Source organism: Anas acuta, chromosome 13 (genome assembly GCF_963932015.1).
Source record: "Anas acuta chromosome 13, bAnaAcu1.1, whole genome shotgun sequence".
NCBI classification, from domain to species: Eukaryota; Metazoa; Chordata; class Aves; order Anseriformes; family Anatidae; genus Anas; species Anas acuta.
In genome coordinates this window covers 17,124,756-17,147,352 of record NC_088991.1, presented here as the reverse complement: position 1 = coordinate 17,147,352, position 22,597 = coordinate 17,124,756, and the positions used below count along the sequence as shown (strand labels likewise).

Sequence of the window (22,597 nt, the reverse complement as noted above, 5' to 3'; positions counted from 1 at the left end):
TAGTATGTTCTACCTCCTGCTGTTGGGGACTGGACTTCTAAAGGTCCATACTGTAATCATTCTGGCAACAGCCCTGCAAGACAGCAGCCACCTCTGGTGCCTGGCTCTCGCTCAAAAAGGCATGTACTTAGAAATCATAACCCTACTCAAAATAATACAGTCTGAACTTCCTGCATATTATAAAGCAGGGTGTAATGTCTCCTCTCTTGGAATGAAAGGAATAGATACCATTTCATCACATGACAATTGTCCATCTAGAGTTGTGGCTGTAGTTTTGTATGTCTGCTGTTTCTAATTAATACTGTATGCATATCATCATGGCTAGCAATATTTCCAGTGGTATAAAACCACGATTGCAGCAGAATGTTTTATAGCAGATATGCTCTAACTGCTCTGAAACTAGGTTTTCAACTAGCTTGCATTTCAGACATTTATGAATCTGTGTGGAAAAAAAAGGTGATTCGTCATTTTCTTGGCAAAAAAAGTATTCCTACAAATATTTTAGAGAAGTTTTTCAGACATTTTAAATTACAGATCACTGCAAAAGAGGGAGTCTAAAAGAACCACTGTATTCAATGTGAAGTCCAGATACAGTATCAGCTGGCAGTTAGGAAGCATGGCACAACCTAGATAAATAATGCTTCTACAGAAAGTAAAGTGAGGGAATATCCATTATCAAAAAGCAGGAGTAAAACCAGTGCTAGTGCTCCAGGATCCCAAGTGAGATTTGTTTTACATTTCCAGTAAATGGGGATGAGGGAAAAAGAAGAGAAGGAAACTGCTGTTCAAATAAGTATATGGAGAATAACTTGGGATTGAGGCAAAATCCTATTAAAAGATGTAGTAAAACATAGTTACAATTTGTTTTTCGAGTTCTTCTGTTGGCTTGACAAGAAAAAGAGAAACAAAGCAAAACCACACAAGGCCTTCAGCAGAAAAAGACTTCCAACCTTATTTGTCACTCCTGTAAAAGGAGCTCCTTTTCATTCCCTACACCAGTCTCCACAACCACCCCATTCCCAGTAGCCAAAGGAAGGCTTGTGTCTCTTATTTTCATGCATAAAAGTGAATTACAATCTTTCTTGGAGACTGTCATCTGCAGTGGCCTCTCCATGACTTATCTGGGTGACCAAAGTAAGGCTGCTCAAGCAATATATTCTGTATGACCTTTGCAAAAATGCTGAGAATTCGTCCTATAGCCAGTGCATTTTTAAGAGGTTATTCCGTAACAACTCTAAAGCCGGTAGCTGTATAAGATCTATGAGACTTTTCTCCTTTTGTTTTCAGCAGTTTACAAAAAGGCAGTGTCTGGGGGAAGAGAAGCCATAGAAATAGCAATCGGGGAAAGGCGGGGAGAGCTCCCCTCTTCTGTGAGGCAGCTGCCTGCAAGGCAGCCGGCGCCAAAGTCGGGGGGACCTGGTGTTATGTAAATTGCTCAAACTCAGCCACAGCACATGCAGCATCCAGCCCAGCAAGAGGGAGACAAGAATCAGCTGAAGTTACTGTATGGAAACCATATTTCGGAGAGTTTTTCTCTAAAGTGGAAGGCTTAGAAAGGAAGCAAGCTTGACCTTCACAGTATGCAAAACTTTGGCTCTGGTCCTAGCTCTTTTCACATGTGAATAGTTCCTGTGGGGCCTCTTCATGTGCTTAGAGTAACAAACAATTTCAGGATTTAGACCTTGATCTGAATCAAGGGTAGCAGCAATACTTTCTGATATGAAAAAATATTTTTTGTTCTTCTTAGTAAAGTGATGCATTTGCTACATAGACATAGTTAATCCTACTCTGACCCTTCATTTTTATGACATTCTTGGTTTGATTCGTGAAGGGGTTTTGCCCTTTTGGAGGGCACCAGTGTGCCTTCCGGATCAGTTAAATAAGCCATCAACTTCTTGAACTCTTTTTTTTTTTTTTTTTTTTTTTTTTTGGCAAGGGAAATGACAATATTCACTTTTGGCTGTGCATTTCAAATATAGTTCAAACAGAACTGCTGGATCCATTGCAGCCCATCCCTAGCCACCACTCTGAAGAGCAGGATGTGCTGCTACCTGTCCGTGCTGCAGTGGCTGGTGCTGGTGGGCTCAATCGCTCTCCCTCAGGACAAGCTGGCACATAGGTCTGTATGGCTCCCAGTAATATTCAAATACCTTTCAGGAAAATGTTTTGGTTTGTTGTGTTTTGTTTTCAAGTAATAATCTTTATTTTAATGTAATCCAAGGCAAGGAGGACAAGTGTCCAAATAGTATCACTTGCCTATTTTTAGGTGCAAAACTGTTGTCTGTTGGAACATGCCCCTCATGGACTTGGCTGTTGTCGAAATCCCTTGTCACAACAGCTCAGTGAAACAGGTATGGAAAGGATTGACAGACAGTCTTAAACCGTGTGCCATCAACACTACGTAAACCAAACTGCATGTTGCTTTTGTATTTTGTCCCTTTGTTGCTTATGTACACTTAATTTCACATTTTATTAAAAAAAAATGTTGATGAATAAGTGTATTAGAGTTGTGGGCATTATCCTCCTCAGCTTTGTGCTGCAGTACGGCTGGGACACGAACCCTCTTTGTGGGTACTGTGCTAGTTTGCGCATAATGAGGCACCTCTGCTGCACAGATATATATGGGACCAGGAAAATGAAGTGACAACTTACTTCCCCAAATTCCTAGAATTTAGTACCCAATATAGTAAAATACAATGGGCGATTGGTCAAACTCGAGCAACTGAAATACGACGTGAAAACGTAACCTAGAAGAAAAGGAATTACATCTGGTCTGTGGTATTTTAGCATGGTTAATGGCCATGCAATTGTTCATTCTGGTCCATGTTCAAAGCCTCCCATTGAATATAGGAGTTAACAGGTAAAAATGGAGGCAGTTCACTGAATGACTGGGGATTTTTACAAGGTGTTTTTAGAACTCTCTCATCCTCTCCCTACATACCTTTTTCAGAGAGATTGCGGTGTTTAAACTATATTTAGCTATAAAAGTGAGACATTACCTACATCCTGCTATAACGGAGAAGGTAAATCAAGGCTTTCACATGCATTTCCAAACTATTTTTAAAGGACACATGCGAAAGATCAGGCTCTTAGGGTGAGTGTAAGTTGTCTCGTTCACCAGAACAGAGCCTAAAACTGCCTCCTCACCCAAGAGCCGAGCGAAAACGCTATTTACCAATAATTGCCGTGTTCACTAAGAAGTGCCTACTGCAGGCATCTGGCAAAGCGCTGCCAGTAACTCAGGATCCCCCAGTCACTAAACCCAGCGCGGACGCCGAGCTCTCCCTGCGAGTGGGTTTCCTCACGGCCGCTCCTCACCGGCCGCTCTGCCCCACGCAGCCCCCGGCCGAGGGCAGCCCCGGGGCGCAGCGGAGCCCCCCGGAGCCTCTAAGGCAGCCGGAGGCCCCCGGCCTGGCCGTGACGGAGGGCGCCCCGGCCCCAACCCCGCAGGGGCCGCCCCCTGGCGAGGCGGCGGAGCGGCGGCTCCGGGGGGATCCTGCGGGAGGGGGCGCCCGGCCGGGCCCGGCGCCGCCCCGCCCCGTGGCGGTGATGTCAGCGGCGGGGCGGGCCGGCCGGTAGCGGCGGCGCGGGGCGCGGGCGGCCGCGGCAGAGCCCAGCCGGAGCCGGAGGAGCCGGAGCCGCCGCCGGGACAGGGCGGGCTCGGGGCGCCGCTGGCAGCGCTGCCCGCGCCCTCCAGGGCCGCTGCGCCCGCAGCTCAGCCCCGGCAGGGAGGGGAGAGCCCGGCGGCGGCACCGGCGGCTTCCCCGCGGGCGGGAGGCGGCTGCCCGCTGCCCTCGGGGCTCCGCTGCTCTGCGCGTCTCGGGCCGAGCATCCCCGCGCAACTTGGCCGGGCGGCGGGACCCCTGCGGACCCGTGCGGGGCCGCCACCGCCGTCCCTGCCTCCCGCCGGCTGCGAAAGCCAATAGGCAGCAAAACCCAACAGAAATAAAACAAACTCAGGCTTACCTAAAAGTTAGGAACCCCCAATTTTTTTATTATTTTTTATTTTTTCCTTTTTTCCCCCACTCCTCCTCCTTCCCCTTTCGGCCTCGCTCCCTATGCGGGAGCCGCCTGCGGCCGCTGCCGAGCAGGAGCCGCCGCGCTGGGGAGCGAGCAGCCCGTGCGGCGGGGCAGCCTCCGCAGCAGCCCGGCTGGAGGGACGGCCTCGGCGCTCACGGCACTGAAGGTAAGCAGGGGCGACAGAGGGGTTTTCGCACCCTTTTGTGTTGTACCTTCTGTCCGGCACCCTCCCCCCAACCTCCCTCCCCCCTTCAGCAGGGCATCGGCGGTGCCTCCGGAGAGGCGTGAATGGCACGGAGCCGACCAAGTGAAATGCAAGTCTGCTCCCCTGGAAAGCACATGGAGCGCACAGGCGATCGCAAAGATGTGTTTATTGCTGCTCCGCTACCATAACGCTGATGGTCTGTGCTCGCAGCGACGACAGGGAGCCAACTTGCACGGCTCAGGAGCGGGGAGACCCGCGGTCTGCCTCTGACGGGCGGCTGGCACTGGCTGTTACATTTTGTTGGATGTGTTCCCCCCACCGCCTCCCCAGAGCATCTCAGCGTCCTGTTTGATTTGCTGGGGTGTCGGATTTTTTTATGATTATTTTTTTAATTTTAATTTTTATCATCATTTTTTTTTATTTCCCCCCCCAGATAAGAGTGTCTGGTGTTAATGAGAGAGGGAGATGGGGAAAAGGAGAAAGAGAAGAAAAAAAAACCATATGGAGTATTTTATTGATGTGATCATAATCCTGTAATGGAGATTGCATTAAATGAGGATTGCATCAAAATGCCTATCTGCTGTGGGGAGACGGGAGAGCAGAAACTATGCTGGATTGTAAATGAAGTTCTTTGATTGAAGGATTTTCTTAAACCATGGAGAGATATCTGTAAGCTTAAAGTTGCTGTATATATGAAGTACTGGAATGGGATAAAACACAGATCAAGCTGAAATATTTTAATTTACTTGAGCTCCGGATGCAGTTAGAATTGGTTAGAGAGGCACTGCAGTGATGTCCAATGGATACTTGGTTTCAGCTATAGAGACCACAGAAAGACAAGGGAAGAGAACACAGAAAGGCAAGGATAAAATATTACTTAGCATTTGGGGAAGGATGCTTCATTTATGACTTCTGACATTATGGCATGAAGCCTACAGCCTGCTGGTTATGAGCAGAAGCCTACAGCCTGCTGGTTATGAGCAGAAACCTTGTAGGCGATCTGGAAAGCAGAGGATTTATCTCATTTTCCTTTTTGCAACCTTGACATAGTTGCCTTTAAGAAGTAGCTCCAAGTTATCTGACAGGAGGCAAACAGGGACTTATTTGCCCCTTCGGATATTAAAAGAAACTGTAAGCTTGAGAGAGAGGGACTTGACTCGTCTGATCTTGTCTTTCTGAGCTTGAGTTGATAATGCATTTTGAGTAATTGTTGCTGCTTATCTCAATTGGCAAAGGAGGGGAGAAGATGTTCAAGTTTACTGAACCAAAGCAGGGCTGAGGACAGTAGATAATATCAACTTACCCTTGCCTTCTTTTTTGCTGAATTTTATTCTGGCGTAGAAAACTGAGCCACAAAGAGCACCTTCTTCAAGCCTTATTGAAAGGAAACCAAGGAAACCCAAAGAGAACAGAAAGATTAAGCCAAAGATAAATCTTGACTTTTCTCTTTTCAGCGGTGGAAGTAGCGTTGATCTGTCAGGTTGCATAGGTCAAAGGAGATAAGAGATAAGTTGCTTATTTATTTACTGCCATTTTCACGCACACAAAGAAAGTTGTTGCACGAATAAACATCATGGACTGGGAAAGAACCAATTCTTAGAACCACCTAAATTATAACTTAAATAAACAAAAGAGATAAGGATACTGTAGGGATACTCAGTATCTCTGTAACTGCAGAAGAGCTCGTTAATGATAAAATTATGTAGAACAAAGCAAAATATCTGAGGTTTTAACAAGTAATTTGTTTTCCTGTTTGAGTTGTCTGCAAGATCAGAGCTAGTATCTCCACTGTTGAATGTCTCTTGTGCTGTGTATTTAGCGTAAAAAAAAAAAAGTGTGAATTTATTTATTTAAAATAATGAAATAAGAAAATAAGCTTAAGTGTATTGAATTCCTCTTAAGCATTTTTTTTTTTTTTTTTTTTTTGCAAAAGGAGACTTCTTGTGAATGGTATGTAAGAGATGGGTTTAGAATGTTCATGGATATACTCCAGGGAGCTTCATGTTAGCTCAATAGGCAATAGGGCAATAGGATCTTCTTCCAAAGAGATATGTGGAGAAGATGTGCTTAAATATCAAGCCTTGTTCAGGTGAGACTGGTGGTATCTACATTTCAAGACCAACTGTTAGGCTGCTGAGGGGAATGATGCTTAATCTGGAAAATAAAGCAAGTATTCCTAGCTCATTTCTTAATGGGAATAATTCATTAAGTCATTGATTAATTTTACTTCTGTATGAACGTTCCAGATGTGACTCTAATTTTTACCAAGTAACAGCTGAGGAAAAAATATCTTTTGAGAAGTGTGGTTATCCATGCAGATCTGGATCTGTATATTTTTACAGAAGAACTCTTTACTGCTTCATGGCTGCATTGTTCATCCTTGCAGCGTTTCTTCAAGTGTGAGCCTTGCTATAGTTAAAGGATAATTTATATTCAGTGTAGTACTGTCTGCTCAGTGGAATTGGCTTTATACATCACAGCCTCTGCAAAAAAGGAGATCAAAGATCTGAACCTGTGGTCCTGTATTGCATTTGTATTCTACGTGGACTTGTGTAATCTTATACTGGAGCCATTCATACTCCCATAGTTAAGAATTATGTTGGTCTTTCCATTAAAATACCCATTTGTTTAGTAATTTAACTTTTAAAGACAGGCTCTAAGCTCAAGTTAAACACATTCATATAGTGTAAAAAAAAAAAAAAAGTAGATATACTAAGCTATGAAGTATAACAATTGGCATTTGCTAACGTAGCACAATTAAGTTGAATTTATAGAAAGCTTAGTAGAAAGTAATGCCCTGCCTAAAAAACATAGAGATGAAAAGGGAAAAAAAAAATCCCTTTCAGATCTAGAAACCCTGTAGAACAAGGTGGGTGTTCATACCTGGATTTTAAAGGGGTCTGCGATCACTAAGCAGGCAACAGGGTTTTCCAAGTAGAATGGCACTGGCTCAAAACAGGAATTAGTTAGATCTCAATTTACTGGTTCAGTCTGAGGTTGTATTAGAACTGATGCCTTTGGCATTATTCCAGTTATTTCTTCTGAGAAGTTAGAACAAAACACAACTCCAAACACCTTGTCTTGGTCTGTCAAGTTATGCTTTTAATAAGTTAAAAAGGACAAGATGGTTTTGATTAACATTGATTGTCTGACACAGGTGATAAAAGTATTTGGGGGATGCTGGTGCTAAAGTATGCTTTCCAGGTGGTTCACCTGAGAACACCACTGCAGAAATCATGCCCTTCCATCACATGTGCAGGAAGTGGTACTAATGGTCAGCTTACACTTACATGGAGCCCCCTTTCTTCCAGAGCATCCCAGAATCTTTTACAAGTGCCTGTCTCAGTTGGTTGTCTTCCAGCAGTGAACTAGTTGCTTCATCTCTGCAAAGTAGGTGAATGCTTATAACCTCTTCATGTGTATTTTGGGTTAGAAGTGACAGGCTGAAAATACACATGGATTCAGTGTTACAGTCCTGTGTTCTGCATAGTACCAGTGTTCAGTGGGCAGGTTCCAGATATAGCTTGCTGTAGTCCAAGTATTTTGGAGCGGATGGAATAAATGGTGTTGTTTGAATGAAAGATTTTTATCACTTGATAAGGGAGATTAATAGTCTGCTGTCCCAATTACCTCTTTCTGCGGTGACATCAGTAAGAAGGAATTTATAGCAGTTGTTTGTTTTCAGCGTGGTGAAGTAGTGGTGACCGTATCTTTCTTGCCACTTCTGAAAATTCCTGCTCCCTGCATATATAAAGGCAAGTAATATGAAGCAGGAAATTTAGGGTGGAAGTGGGAATTTGATTTTCCCTTAAGATCTGTGGGGGGACTCCCATTCTCATTATCCAATGGTAAAATAAGGAAAATAGGTTTAGAAGACAGTCTTTTTCAATTACAGTCTCTGAATTAGTGGAGTGACTTGCCAGGAAGCATAAAAGCTCCTATAGCTTTGCATGTTTTTTGTTTTTTTTTTTTTTTTTTTTTTAAAAAAAAAAAAGCTCCTCTGTAAGAAGAGTTTAAACTGTCCTTAAAATTGTCTTTGAGGTGTTGTATTGTGAGCAATAGTCAAATACGTGGAAAATACATTTTGAGTGACAATAATACCATTTATTTTGTCTGGCAGAAGTGAATTATTATAATATTAATTTTTAAAAAACTTTTTAGAACAAAACTATTGTCTAAATCGAGACAAAAAACACTATTTTTCTGTAATTGTGCAGTAAGATTTTAGACCTGAATGGAAAGGAAGAACTTACTCCACTTGCAGGGGAAGTTTAATGGAAATCCAGTAAAAGTTAATATAAAAAACAGAATATAGCTCTAAAAGAGCGTGGAATGTAATCTGTAGGTACAATCAAATCATGGTAGTTTTGACAGTAAATAAGAAACTATAAAGGGTTTTCTGAAGTTGTCATAATTAAACATTCTTTTTATTTGAAGTCCTGCCTGTATCATTGCTTCTAATATCCTGTTGAATATTGCTATGTTTCAGGTACACTTAGAAAATAAATGTTCTCTCTTAGATAACGTAAGACTTAGTCTTCTTGATCCAACAGAATCTGAGTCAAAGCTTCTTGCAGTCTGTGAAAACATTTCTGTTGGAACAGTGCCTTGAATAATTGCTTCTTACATTACAAAACATAACATACTTTAACTTCTGCCACTTGCTTAGAAGTTAAACATGTTAATATGGTATCGAAGGTATTGCTGTATAGGATTTCTGCTTGCAAGGATGGCAGAACTTCAGCTGTTAAGCAGCAAGTACTTTTCAGGGGAAGTTCTTTTTAAATTACTGCTATTTTCCTTCATGTAAGTTATGACATACTCCACAAGGATTATTTCATTGCAAGTGGACCTAGCTTACCTGATCAGCAGAGAGCTAAATATGTTCTCAGAGAGACGCATAAACATTGAAATTATTGCAGTCTTCGGATTTCAGTAGTGAAAATGTAAGTGGAGGTGGGCCATTGAATTTAAAACCCATCACTCTGGGGTTAAATACAGCTAAGAAACTTGAGCTCTGCTAAGAAACTTAGCCTGCTTCATTTACCTGCCAGGGGAATGTTTTGTGTTGAATACTGCTTTGATTTGACATGGCTGTTTAGGGAATGATTTTCTTCCTCTGAACTGGTCTAGAAATAAGATGTCACTGGTGATGTAGTTTGCAGTGTTTATGTTGCATCCTTAAGGACATAGTTTTATTATTTTTGTAAGAATCTAATTAGTAATTGCATGAGCTTTACCAAAGTAGCAGGAAATACATACTAAATAGGAAAAAAATCCACGTAGAACTTTGCAATGCTTTAGGCACAGAGTATTTCATTTAACCAGCTACTTACACCATCATAGTTTCTGCTCTATGCTACCTTGTTAAATTAACAGGTGTATGTATGGAAAGCTACCGTCTGCTGGATCTATGATCATGATACCTGGAAAGCCACACAGTCTTGTTTCCAACATGCACATAACATGCATAGTTGCCCACCAGAACAAAAACAGAAATTATTTGGGGATGACACAAATACAGGTTCCATTACAATGCAGGGTAGGGAAAAACTTAAGATACCAAAATAAATAAATAAACAAAGGCACCTGTCTACCTCTTAGTCTGTAGTAGATTTCATTAGATGGTAATCTCTTTTGATATTCCTCCTAAGAAAGGAGGTTGCCTGACTTTGAGAAGGAAATGAGTTTTATGTCTGCTAGTGGAAGTCATAGTTTAAACTCTTGTTTAGTCAATTGTGCACGATTTGTAATTACTTCTATAATTATATAAATACGTTTCTTCCTGTCTCTTGACAAACAATTATGAAACCATGTGTCCTGACAGGCTTACAGGTCGCTTTAATAGCTGGTTTTGCTTTGGTATGTGGTAGGGTTGGTTGGTTTTTTTCTTCCTGCAGGGGAGGGTAGCTTCGATAAGAAGCATGTGTCATGGGGCAGGCTGGTTTCACAAATGGGAAGGAGATGTTAATCAGACACTTATGATGTTTACGACAAAAGTATTACAGTTGTCAGTGTTAAATAGGGGAAGCGTGTGTCATCGCATTCCCTAAATCTTAGTAGAAAAAATGCAGAGGAACTTCACCATTAAATCATGATGTAATAGGAACTGCAACATGCGTATATAGTTCTGGACTCAAATAATTTGGAACCTAAAGCTTGCTGTAGCAGCTTGTTCAAATTATAGTTGCTGCAAGGAATTTGTAAATGTAAACAAGGTGTAAGTCATGAAACTAAAGCTACCATTAAAGGGAGTAACGGCTTTATTTTGTCACTCATTTAATTGACCCTTAGAAGATGTATGTTGCAATGTACCTTATGTTCCAGATCTTAATTTACAACAGCGAAGTAATAATTCTGGGGATGAAAATTGGGAATGAAATGCATAAAACTCATTTTCTGTCCATGTTTCTGCCTTGCCTGCAAGTGAGACTTTACCAGAATGAATAGACATCTACTAAGGGCTTCAAGTTAGTTTTCTGTTATCTGAATTCTGCTACAGGACATTAGTTAAGTGCTTGTATATATGCAGAAGTATTATCATTAAAAAGGAATTATTACATAAAAAACGATAATTCTTTTTCTAATAATAATTCATTTTTAAAATTAATGTTCAGGAGATGTGTAATTTCATGACTTTTAAAGAAAACTGGAGAAAAAGTAAACCAAACAGTTTGTGTTAGATAGTGGAAAATTAGTGTAAAACTTGTATATAATCTAGAGTACTGGTGACTTCAGAACAACTATATATAATATTCTTGGTATTTGCATGCTGTTAGGTAATTCTTACATTCTTCATATATATATATATATATATATATATATATATATATATATATGCGCTCTTTGAAAAGACAATACGTCCAGGAGAACACTGAACCATGCTTTCTTAACAGAACTTGTCTTTAAAAAGGCTACAGAATCATGGCCTATCAGTTTTTCTTTTTTTTTTTTTTTTTTTTTTTTAGTGACCATGTGCAGTTATCAGTTTATATTTTTCAGAGTTTAGCTTTATCTACATATTAAAAGAAAAAAATTTTAAAGAACTGCTCTGAAGGTACACTTAAAGCATAATAAAAAGTATGTTTGAGATGAGTTTATAACTCAATGTGTTTCAACTAAGAGGAAAATAACCTCCAAAAGATGTTTGGCATATCAGGGGGAAAAAAAAATGACCACTTCAAGCGAGTGCATGTTAGTCAGAAAGAAAAGACATTAATAGTCTTTGTCAAAGAAATGTGTTACTAGTGTGTAGTCAGAAACTGTTGTTTTCTTAACTGGGGAATGAGGTTATGATGTGTCAAGCATCCATGGTCTTATGATGAGAAATAAACCAGTAATATCTTCCATCTGTACTTCTGTGTCAGTACTGAGACATATGAGCATCACTGAACAATCTGAACCCTGTGTGCTCAAGGAAGAGATTTTCTTGGTGACTAAATACAAATGACTCTCAAAAGAGTTTGGGTGTTGTTTGCTTTTGAATGTTTTAATGAAAAAGTTTAAAAATTCTTGCTTTCTTCTCCTACCCCTGAAAAGAAAATAAATTTATGTGGTGTCCACTACTTTTCACTACTTTAACATGACTAACTTGTTTATTTGAGCATAATATTGTAGAAGTATTAATTTAATATGTTGGTGAAAGCTTTTATATTATTATTATATTTCTAAAGCTTTTATATTATTATTATATTTACAAATAATCTCAAACTCTTTTTAAAAAACAATGAGGAAATGAGTATAAGATAATAAAGAGTTCATACTCGTTAATGTTAAAGAAAGAATCTTAGTTTCTCTAGGTTGTTTGAGAACAATGTATCTTTGAATTTACTTTCTTAATGGAAGTTGAGAATCAGGAAATTAATGAGTTTTATCATGCAACTGAGGCAGGTCTATTTTTCAAAAGGATTTTCACAGTTTGGATACACAAAGTCCTATTTTCAAAGTGAATTTGCCTCTTAAACAATCTAACGCTTGTTTATTTCAAAGATTTTTTTTAATTGCCATTTTTGTTGAAGACTAGTTATAGTAACAACTTGCACCTCACTCATGTTTTCTTACATTTCTTCAGTATTAAGGATATTAAAACTAGTCAGCATCAGGTATTTAAAATATGGTGTAAATCAAGTGCAATAATTCTACCCAAAAACTAAAAGCAAACTATGCACATAAGTTAAACCTTTGCAATCTTCACCGAAGTTGCACAGAATAAACATGTAAAGTGGATGATTGTCCTTCTTACTCTTTCTGCTCTATTCAAGTAGATTTAAAATACTTCAACAGAAAAGAGGAGAAGGGGGAGCAGAAGAATTAGAAAAACTGTGATAGAAATGTATCTCTTTTATTAAGACTATATGACATCATGATTTGTTAGATTGGGACCTATTACTTTTCACATTCTGTATTTCATGGCTCACCAAACAGAGTTTAAGCATTGACCAGCCTTTAAAGTTGTGTTAAACTTGAACACAGCCTTCAGAATCAAGTTTACAGAGTACCTGAGGTGATTGTACCTAAACGGGAACAGTTCTAAACAGTTTTGTACCTTCTTTCTTCTGCTTCCATCCATTAGGCAATTTATTTCACAGTTTTGGACATGGAAGTGTATTTGTACTTGACCATAGTTTGAAATGTGGTTGGATTCAGTTTAGTTTCTTTACATCTTCATGAGTGATGGAAAGAGGTGTGATAGCAGAAGATTCACCCTGATTCACTGTTACTAAGCTGAACATCCAGCACTGGAAAAATTTCTGATTATATTTATTTTAAGATGATCACTCTAAGCATGTGTCAGTCAAAAAGAGAGATCACTTACTTTTTGCTTGTCAGAACTTTAAAATCCAGTTTGTCTAACTGAGATGATAAACAGAAGTTAATACAGAGGAGGAGGGGTTGATTTCTGTCAGTTCTTGTACTTTTCACTAAATGCATATAAATTTACAATAGCTCAAATAGTTTTTATTTAGTCCACCCTATATAGGCTATAATAAACCTGAAATCATTTTTATTGTCTTAAGTTAGAGAAAAAGGTAAACGTGCTTGTGAACTTGTTGCAGTAAGACAGTCCTTTTGTGATTGTATTGCGTTACACAGCTTAAATTCACTAAGAAGTTTATGACAAAATGAATTGAATTTGGTTCCCATTTTGTGTTTGAGTAGTGTTCTTCTGAATCACAATGTAGGTTATTTTAAAATTACCAATAAACCTTTATTAACAACATATTAATGCTATGTGGGACTGCTTATTTTCTTGTAAGGTATTACACAATTTGTTCAGTAACTGCTTGCTAAAGGTACTTTTTCTCTTGCTAACTTAAAGCAAGTTTCAGGTTTTGGCTATTGTTGTTTAATGTCACTGTGAAAATATAAACAAATAGAATGCTTTCCTGTTAAGTCTGACAAAAGATTAAAAATGCTGGATTTTGTTACGAATCTCCTTAATATATTAAGTTGGTGTTTTCATTGCACTATACTTAACAAAAATAAATATTTAAAATTCATGGCTGAATCAAAAATAGTGCAACATCAGTCTGCAAAAAAAAAAACATTTACAGTCTCAGTTCCTTATGTGTAATTCATTTTGGCAGGTACAGTAAGTTTTATTGTATTACAAACACTAAAAAAGCTTTAAAGAAATCATTGAAAAAAAGTTTAGAGTAAGTGATTTAGATGAAGCTGGTGGGTGGTATAGTATAGCTGTTGTGAGATTAACTAAATTCTAAAAATTCAGTCACTTCAGAGAATTGGATCTATGTCTTTATTTAATCATTGCTGTAATAAAAGTCATTGCTACTGACCAAACTGCAAGGTAGTGGTTGATGGATGTATCAAACAGGAACAGAAACTACTTTCTGAACAGTTTAGGACACTTTAGTGGTTAAAGTGATAATTGTATCTGAACATCTCTTTAAATGCTGTCCATGTGGTTACATGTATATATAAGGAATATGTATCGCCATGACCTTACAAATTTGTCTGAATTTGTAAGGCAAAGTGTAAGAAGCCTCTAATGAACAGTGAAGTCAAAATTTCATGTGCTTTTGCAAACGGCATCAGAAAGTTACTGTTGTAGTAAAGTACCCGAACGCTTATTAGCGTAAAGAGCCGAACGCTTATTAGACATGCTTAGATATTTCCTTGTTTGATTGCCGAGGCAATTATAAATTTTAATAGAATATTTTTTGATCTGTAAGAAGGGGTTAAGGATGGCATCATCTTGCAGACCACAGTTGTCATTTTCTCCTCTTTCTTTTAATAAATAGAGCTTCGGCTCTTGTAGTTCTTACAACCTCAGCTGTAACTATTTTGGGGGGAGAAACTTGTCAAGTCATTTCTGTGTTGGCAACAGCTAGTTTCTTTCTCAGATTATAGAGATGTTACTCGGCTGTATGATGGGAGCCCTAGTTTTATTGAGTTCTTCTTTCAAATTGAAGAGTTGCATTCTGTCCTTGATGCCAGTGTGATTTCAGGCTGGGTTATGCATACTAATTTGCACTAGATCAGTTTTCTATTTTCCTGAATCTAGAGCAGTGTTTTCAACTGTGTTTCTTAGCAATAAAATTCATCCTGGGTTAGGTGTGAATTATTTGAAGTTCAAAGAGAAGGTAATGTTGGTAGTAAACCAAAAGAAGTATTGAAGTGCTTTCTCCTTTGTTTTCGCATTCTAAAAATAAATAATAATATTAAGAAGAACGCTTGGAAAAATTCAGATCTAATGAAACTAGACTAGGCCACTAAGCATCTTAATGTAACTTAGAAACGTTGAGCAGGTTTGGCTAGACTGTATCTCCAGACAAGTCTTCCAACCTGAATTTTTCTGATTCCATGAGAAAGCCACTAACTCTTCCATGTAGGACATACCTTTTCCCTTTGTCTTGATTGTTTTTTTTTTGCTCAAATCCAGGAGCTTGCTATATCCTTGTGGATCTCATTGTTCAAGGAGTAGTGAAGAAGTGAGGGACAGGAAGAGGAACCTGCGAGAGAACAGGAGAGAGCTGTTATTTCTGTTCTTGAACTTGGATCTTAACATTGTTTGCTATTCCTGCCTCAGTGTGTGCTATCTGATGTAATTTTGGAGGCCTCCTTGAACTTAGGTTAAAGACAAGCTCGCACTTCAGCAAGTCATCTGTTCACTGCCTTTCTAGAGTGCTGTTCTAAATACAGTTTAAAGTACTGCTTTTGATCTGTGAAACACCTTTTAGTTTTATTTTGATTTCTGAGGAAGACTTGCTGTGTGATTTTATTCTTCTGTAAAAACAAAACAAAACAAAAACAGTAGAAGAGCAGAAGCTTCAGCTTTAAACATCAGAGCTGAGGGCAAGAAAACTTGAGATTGGTTCTTTTCCCTTAGTCTTACAAGACCTAAGTTAGTTGACATTCACAGCTGTAAGACAAACCCATTAATCTGTGTTTTACTGAGGGTTTTCTGGAGTGGACACATTAGATGGAGTGTAATTTTGTTTGTATTTGTGAAGAGTATTCTGCTGATGCTTCATGTTGATGATTTAGTGCTCTTTACTATAAGAGTGTCTGGAGGTTGACACATTCACTACAAAAATGCACAAAATTAAGTTTCTGGAGAGGGATTTATCCATACAATCCATACAATATGCTAAGAGAAGGGATGATAAGGTAGAGAAGAGATGATATTTTTATAGAAATAAATTTTATTAGTTTCCCTAGATGTAAGATAAGACTGCTGTAAATGAAGCTAAAGTTCTTCAAAATTCTTATCAAAAGCTGAATTTTTAAACTCGTCAAAGGCTTGCCATTTTCTGTTGAAAAGCATCCTAGAAGCTACCTCGTTGGTTCAGTGTTCTCATTCTGCTTAAATATTATTACTTCACTGTATTGAAGCTCCTAAATAGTACTTGCTGACGGTAATGGAATGAATGATCTGGGTTCACTGAGGTATGAAAAAAGACCAGAACAAGTTGTCTGGGGAGGTGTGTGCGGTCACTGTTCTGGGATGTTTTCAGTACCAGAATAGATTAAAAACCTGAGGAACCTGCACAGACTTCATGGTTGACTCAGCTTTGAGAGAGATCCGACTAGGTCGCCTTAAGAGGTCCCTTCTGACTTGAATCATCCTATGATTCTAGGTCTTATTAGCTCATAATATATTTAAGGATATCTTTGACTCTGCAAAGAGCCTTCCATTTTTTCCCTGAGTATGATAATGTTGTAGGCTGTTATTTACATGTCTTAAGACAGATCTGCAGACAGATACGCTGTGCTATATGGCATTTTGGGATTATGGTATTTGGAGACTGAAAGAGACTTTGCAAGCATTTTCCTAAAACCTCAAAAATGGAATAGGTATCACTGAGGGAAGAGAAGGAATTCTGTTAGCTAGCCTTTTCTAAATTTGTCCTTTTTTGTCTTCTTTTACTCTGGTGTAACAATACTTTGGTATGTGACTGTATAAGCAGTTACCTTTTAAAGAATCCTTACTCTTACAAAACCCCCATTTTATTTTCTGTTTCATCGTGGAATCATTCGTAAAAGCACACAGTCAAACCAAAATTGGGCACTGAGAACTAGTGGTGAAGGTTGCTGAGTCTGAAGTAGCTGCTTTTATTTTTTGGTTGTTAAAACTAGATTAGATTGTCTTTCAGGTACTTCCACTTACTTCCCATGCTGTCTGTACCACATGGTACCATTGGTACATTTTTTTGTAAATGTCTAAAAGGGACATAATAGTGCATATGCTAAATCTAACTGAAATCTACCTTCAAAATTTACTTCCATGTGTTTATGTTTATATTATCCATGTGTTTATTTGAGCCAATTTTAACTGAAAGCTCAGCAGAATACTGAATGCACTCATTTAGTGTTTTCTATCTATGATTCTTGCTGTACCATTTAATTATCCATTTTGTTTCTGCTTTCTGAACAAGAATCCTTTCTCTTCCTTTAAAAATACTTAGGTGTTAATAAAATACTGTAATAGATCTCTGCTGTCTGCAGTTTATTTGTAATTGCTTGGTCAGTAAACACAGTTGTTACATAATGATGGACTGTTTCCTGTTACACTGAGGAAAGTGTCGTAATTATTTGTTTGTCTTAATGAGTGTAAAAGACTGCATTGCATTTATACCATAGATTGTCTCAGACTGATATTTTGAGGATCCCCCTCCCCCCGGATTTTAAATAGGCAATAACAGCAGGTGGTTTATTGGAAAATCTTTGGAAGGCCAATAGGCTAAATCAAAGTTTCCTTGACTTCCAGGAAGTACCCTACAGTGGGACTGTTTTTCTAACAACAGGAAATTTAATAAGAAAACGCTAATGCACAGTATGTCTTAGAACTTCATAAATATGCCAAATGTTCCATAGAAAAAGTATATTCTGTTTACAAATAAAAATAAAAAAAAAAATCTGCAACATTCACTATCTGCTTGTTAGCGTGTATTTTAGACGTGGGACTTAGGCTTGCTTCAAGATGATCAACCCTGATGGTACTGAATATAAAGACGTCAATATAATTATTAATCTCAGCAGAAAATCTTTTTTTTTTTTTTTTTTTTCCCTGTGTGGAGGAGGGGATGAACTGGTTTTCTATTATTCTTTATAATTTAGGTTTTCTATTTTTGCCATCACCTGGGAACAATTCCCAGTTACTTTCCTTCCTTCATATATTCAGGGATGGGCCATCTTACAAGACAAATCTTAATAAAAGAGATGCCCTGATGAGCCAGTATGAACTAGCGGTAATTCAGCAAAAGCTATTCCTTGACTGTTGATCAGGAACATGTTCAGCTTTGGATATGAAGTGAACTACTGGACATTATTCTAATGCTAATCCAAACTGTCTCTAAAGATATTATAAGTATTCAGTTGTAGCAACTTCATATTAAATGCTCTGAATGAGGCATGTGTATATGAACAGATTCTGTTTGTTGTTGCATTGGTGCAACTACAAGAAAATAGTGTTATGCAAATATAAGTTACTATCCACAGACTCAGAACCCTCGCAGCTGTTCTGATCCTTCCCTTGTCTGAATCAGCACAAATTTTTTTTTTTGAAAAGATACTTCATTGCAATCACAGCTAGGCAAGACGGTGTAATTTATATGTATAGTTACCATCATAGATAATATATTTATGAGCTGCATAACCATGGGGAAATCAGATTTTCAATTTCTCTTGGAAAATGTTCATTATTAGAAGGTGTTACTAGAGTATTGTTTGTTGTAAGAGAAGAAAATCAAGTTCAAGATTTTAATGAATCTCTTGAGAGAATCATCAGATTTACAGGTTAAAAAAGCTGTAAACATTCTACTGGGAGTAGTCATTAAAGAGAAGATGAATGTGAGCTATCTGTACTTTCCTTACGAAACAGAAATCTTGAAGATGATTTACAAACCAAAAATGTGTTTATCTTTAAATGGTCTGTATTGCTGCATTATATAATGAAATACAAAGTAAGGTTAAAAGTAAGTCTTGTTAGCAAGATGAGATACAGTTTCACTGTTTCGTTTGGGAAGCTTATAGGTAAGACAGCACGGATCGGAATGTTTATGGAAGAAGCCTGAGAATATTGCCTTGATTTCTAAGTTTGAAAAAACATTAGAGTGGAAAAAAAGATCCTTCCTCCATAGTTAATCATCTTGGAGGGCCTTATGTTGAAAATTTGATTTTCTAAGTTAAATAAAAAAGAATTAATAAAAGATCTGTAGATTAAATAAATTTGATGAAAACAGTTCAATTCTCTGGTGAGTTACTTTTTTGTAATCAGAAAGTGACAGCATAGGACTGCAAAAAGACTTGCTTTTCCACAAGGCACTTCATACCTTTGATTATTCACTCAGGCTTGACTGAACCAGCAACATACTAGTAAAAATTCATAATTTGTGATGAAATGGTTTGTTTAATCCTTGCTTTTCTTCTGATGTATTATAGATGCAGTGAAGGGAACAGTTTAGAATATGTTGCTAATAAAAAAAAAAAATTGCAAAGTTTGAATTCATCAAATATTGTTGCTTCAAACAGTTAAATTGGTCATCTAAGACTTGTGAACATTTAATTGAAGCTCTCATTTCCTGCTTCTTCAGAAATCTCTAGAACTGTCATGAAGAAGCCACTTTGTAGTTTGGGTGAATTTTTGGCATGAGTTTTGTTTTGTTAGTGTAACTCTTTAATGGAACACAAATGTACTGAAAACTTGGATAACAGCAGAACGTGAACTGTGTCCTAACTGCAACTGTTGAACATAACAGTAGTTTTGAATTCATTCAGCTTTTGAATAGGTCACACCCTTTGCAAATAATATGCATAACAAACTGCTGTATTCAGTGCCTCATCATTATGAATAGTGTGTATTTCAGCTGACGTGGCCATTCCCGGTATGATTTTACTAGTTCCATACATGACTGTGAGTCTGGGCTTTTTGTCATACTGTGAATATTCAGTAGTTCAAAACAAAATCACCATGATAATGAGAGGATTGATGCTTCTTAATACTTTTTTAAAGATTACCTGCCACTGAGTACTTGATTTTTTTTAGGATGTGTATGTGCATTTTCCTTTTTGTACTAAAAGCATGCATATGTTACTTATATCTATGCATGGACATGCTGTTGTCATAAGTCTTACTATTATACATTACCTATATCCTTGGTCTGAACTAAACATAGTGCTTACAGGTTTGGGGCAAACTTCTTCATGAAACATTCCCAGCAAAATTCATTGCTGAGATATCAATGTGCAGAAAATTCTTAAGTAGACTTCAGTCATGGCATTTTGAAGTGTATGATGATGAATGTAAATCAGGACAAGAATAAGGACATCAGGTTTCTTCTAGTTTAAGACTGAAATATCACAAAATGTAAAGGAATGTGCTCATTCATGTAGAATCAATTTTGTGATGTAGACTGTTAGTAAAAGACGGTTAACACTCTTGTGTTTTCTAGTGGCATTATCTATGTAAAAGTAAAGAACACTGAATCTAACAAGCTGCAACACTGATATTTAAGACATATACAATGTTATTTTAGCATGAATTTGCACTTAGACCATCACTTCTCCAAATGACTGGAAAACATTTCTCTAGTTCTCATGTATACACTATCTCCTACCTGCTTGTCTCCCACTGACTAGTGCACAGTTTGGCTCTCAGAGCTTAGTGTTAAGGTTAACAAGTTGTCAATAGCTGCATGTTGCCATTATCTCAAAACCCTGCTGCTTTCAGTTCAGGATGAGGGGTCTAATAAGAATGTTCATTGTTTTCTTTCTTTTTTTTTTTTTCCCATGCTTCTCTTCCTCAGCACTTACCAAAGAGTGTGTCTTAAAAGTTGAATGGCTTTTGATGGGGGTGTTGATTACATTGTTTTATCTTATTGGCCAGCATGATGCTGAAAGAACAGCAAATAGTTCACTGAGATGGGGGGCAACTACTCCCCAAACCTGCCACTGTTTCTTAAAGAACTATTTATAAGAAGAAATCTAATTTTAGAGTAATTTTACTCTACAAAATTAAATTCAGTGTTAAGAAAGCAGAATATATTTACATTATGTAGCACATGCACTCATGTGTAAGACTTTTTATAGCAGTAAAACTGTGCACATGTTGATGGATGCCTGTTGAGACATGCTGACAAAAAATGGGTCTTATCTATCATGTATCATTCAAAATTACAGTATCTGTTTTTTCAAACAGAGAAAGCCTATGTAAAGTATTTAATGAAACAAAATATTTTCAGTGCTTAAGAGCCATTTGCTGTTCTTTTGGGATATCCTATGTATTAGCTTTTTGATATATTGCTCAGTGAAATGCCAACTTTGGGAAAAGGCTGGTAAATGAATCCTTGTTAGCGTATTCTTGTCATCAAGCAATCAGTGTGAATTTGACACTGATCCAGGAAGAGTTAATGTATTGAAATTGAGTTCTACGTGATCATTTTTTTCCAAAAGAAAGCGCTAACACTGACTATTAAGAAACCCTAGACTTGTGTGTACTAAGAAATCTAAAGGTTGATGTCATGAATATATAGAAAAGCATCATATAATTTAATTTGAAAGAATTAAAATGTTCCAAGTAGACAAAATAATAGTACTAACAACAGTACAAGAGTGACCAATCTAACAGACTACCTAACCAGGAGCAACAAAAGTCCTATGAGACTTCTCTTTCCAGGAGTTTCTGATGCATCAGAATAAGAAAAGAAAAACAAACTGGGCGAACCTCACTGCATTAATGTTATGTGTCAGGAGCTGATTTTCAGTCATTAATTAGGTTATGCCCATTTCATGTGGGGAAATGATTAGAGTTCAGGAAAAAAAATAGAGTACATTGTGTTACTCAAGAGCACTGTTATGCTATTGTCTGAGATAATGTTGGACCCTACCTTAATTCTGGTAAATTTACAATGGAGCAGGAGAGGAGGAAAAAAAGAGCAGAGCCCTAGATGAAAACTTCATAGATGTGAAGACATGGTTGCAGATGCACATGGTCAGCAAGCCAAAGAATTTAGATGAATATGCTGCAATACCAAGGCTAAGTGCCAGGATGAAGCGAAAGTGTTCAAGGAAACCATGGCATCGGAGCTTCATAATAAAGAGAAGCTCTGGAGCAAGACATTCAAATACTGAGGAAAAAATATCCAAGAGCCCTGATACGTTTTGCCAAGCTAGAAGGGAACAAGAAACAAGGCAAAACATCAAATTCTCATGAAGAAGCACCCCAGTGTTCAAGAAAAATGCTAGTATGTTCAGATAAAATAGATGGTTCTAATGCAGAGTGCTTAACAGGTAAAAGTCAAGAGTATAATAGCTTCAAACTGAATGCTAGAACTGTGGAATTTCTTTGGTGCCTTACACACTGAATACTCGTGCATTTTTTTTGTCTGTATTTAAGAAGCAGCAAGGTGACTGTAAGATAAAATAGTATCCTGTAACTGGTGTGGAAATCTGGTGAAGGGAAATGTGGTGCAAGAACCGAAGACACTGCACTTCTAGCTTATTTTCAGGCAAAATATGACAAAACTCTAGAACAAGTGAGATAGGTATAAATTCATGGAGGCTCAACTCAACCTGAAGTAAACTTGTCTCACTAATAATGGTTGCAGAACCAGTGATGATAATTTACGTGTGAAATTGTATCAGTTGTTGTGGTTCAGTGCACCTTGAAAGGGAATACTGTACGTATTATACACATGTTGATGTCCATAGAGCTGGAAATTTGCCATTTGTCTATGCATTTATTTTCATTAGAAATTGCTGTGTTGCCAATTGTATAGACTATAAACTACCACTTTATGCAGGGACTGACTTAGATTGCCAGTGATACTTTTTGGATAGTTGCAGAGCTCTTCGTGAAGATTTTTAGTATTATGTTAGTAGAGACAGTTTATTCTTTTTCCTTTTCTCTAG

At 37.9% G+C, this 22,597-nt stretch overlaps 1 protein-coding gene across 1 annotated transcript in view; it reads left to right on the top strand.

The window, feature by feature from the left end:
* The first annotated feature begins 3,593 nt into the window (after positions 1-3,593).
* PCDH11X (protocadherin 11 X-linked) overlaps positions 3,594-22,597 on the top strand; it is a 480,483-nt gene continuing 461,479 nt past the window's right edge. Inside the window, exon 1 of the mRNA XM_068696555.1 lies at positions 3,594-4,186. The gene's annotated coding sequence lies outside the window, so the exon portion shown is untranslated. The remainder of the gene's footprint in view (positions 4,187-22,597) is intronic.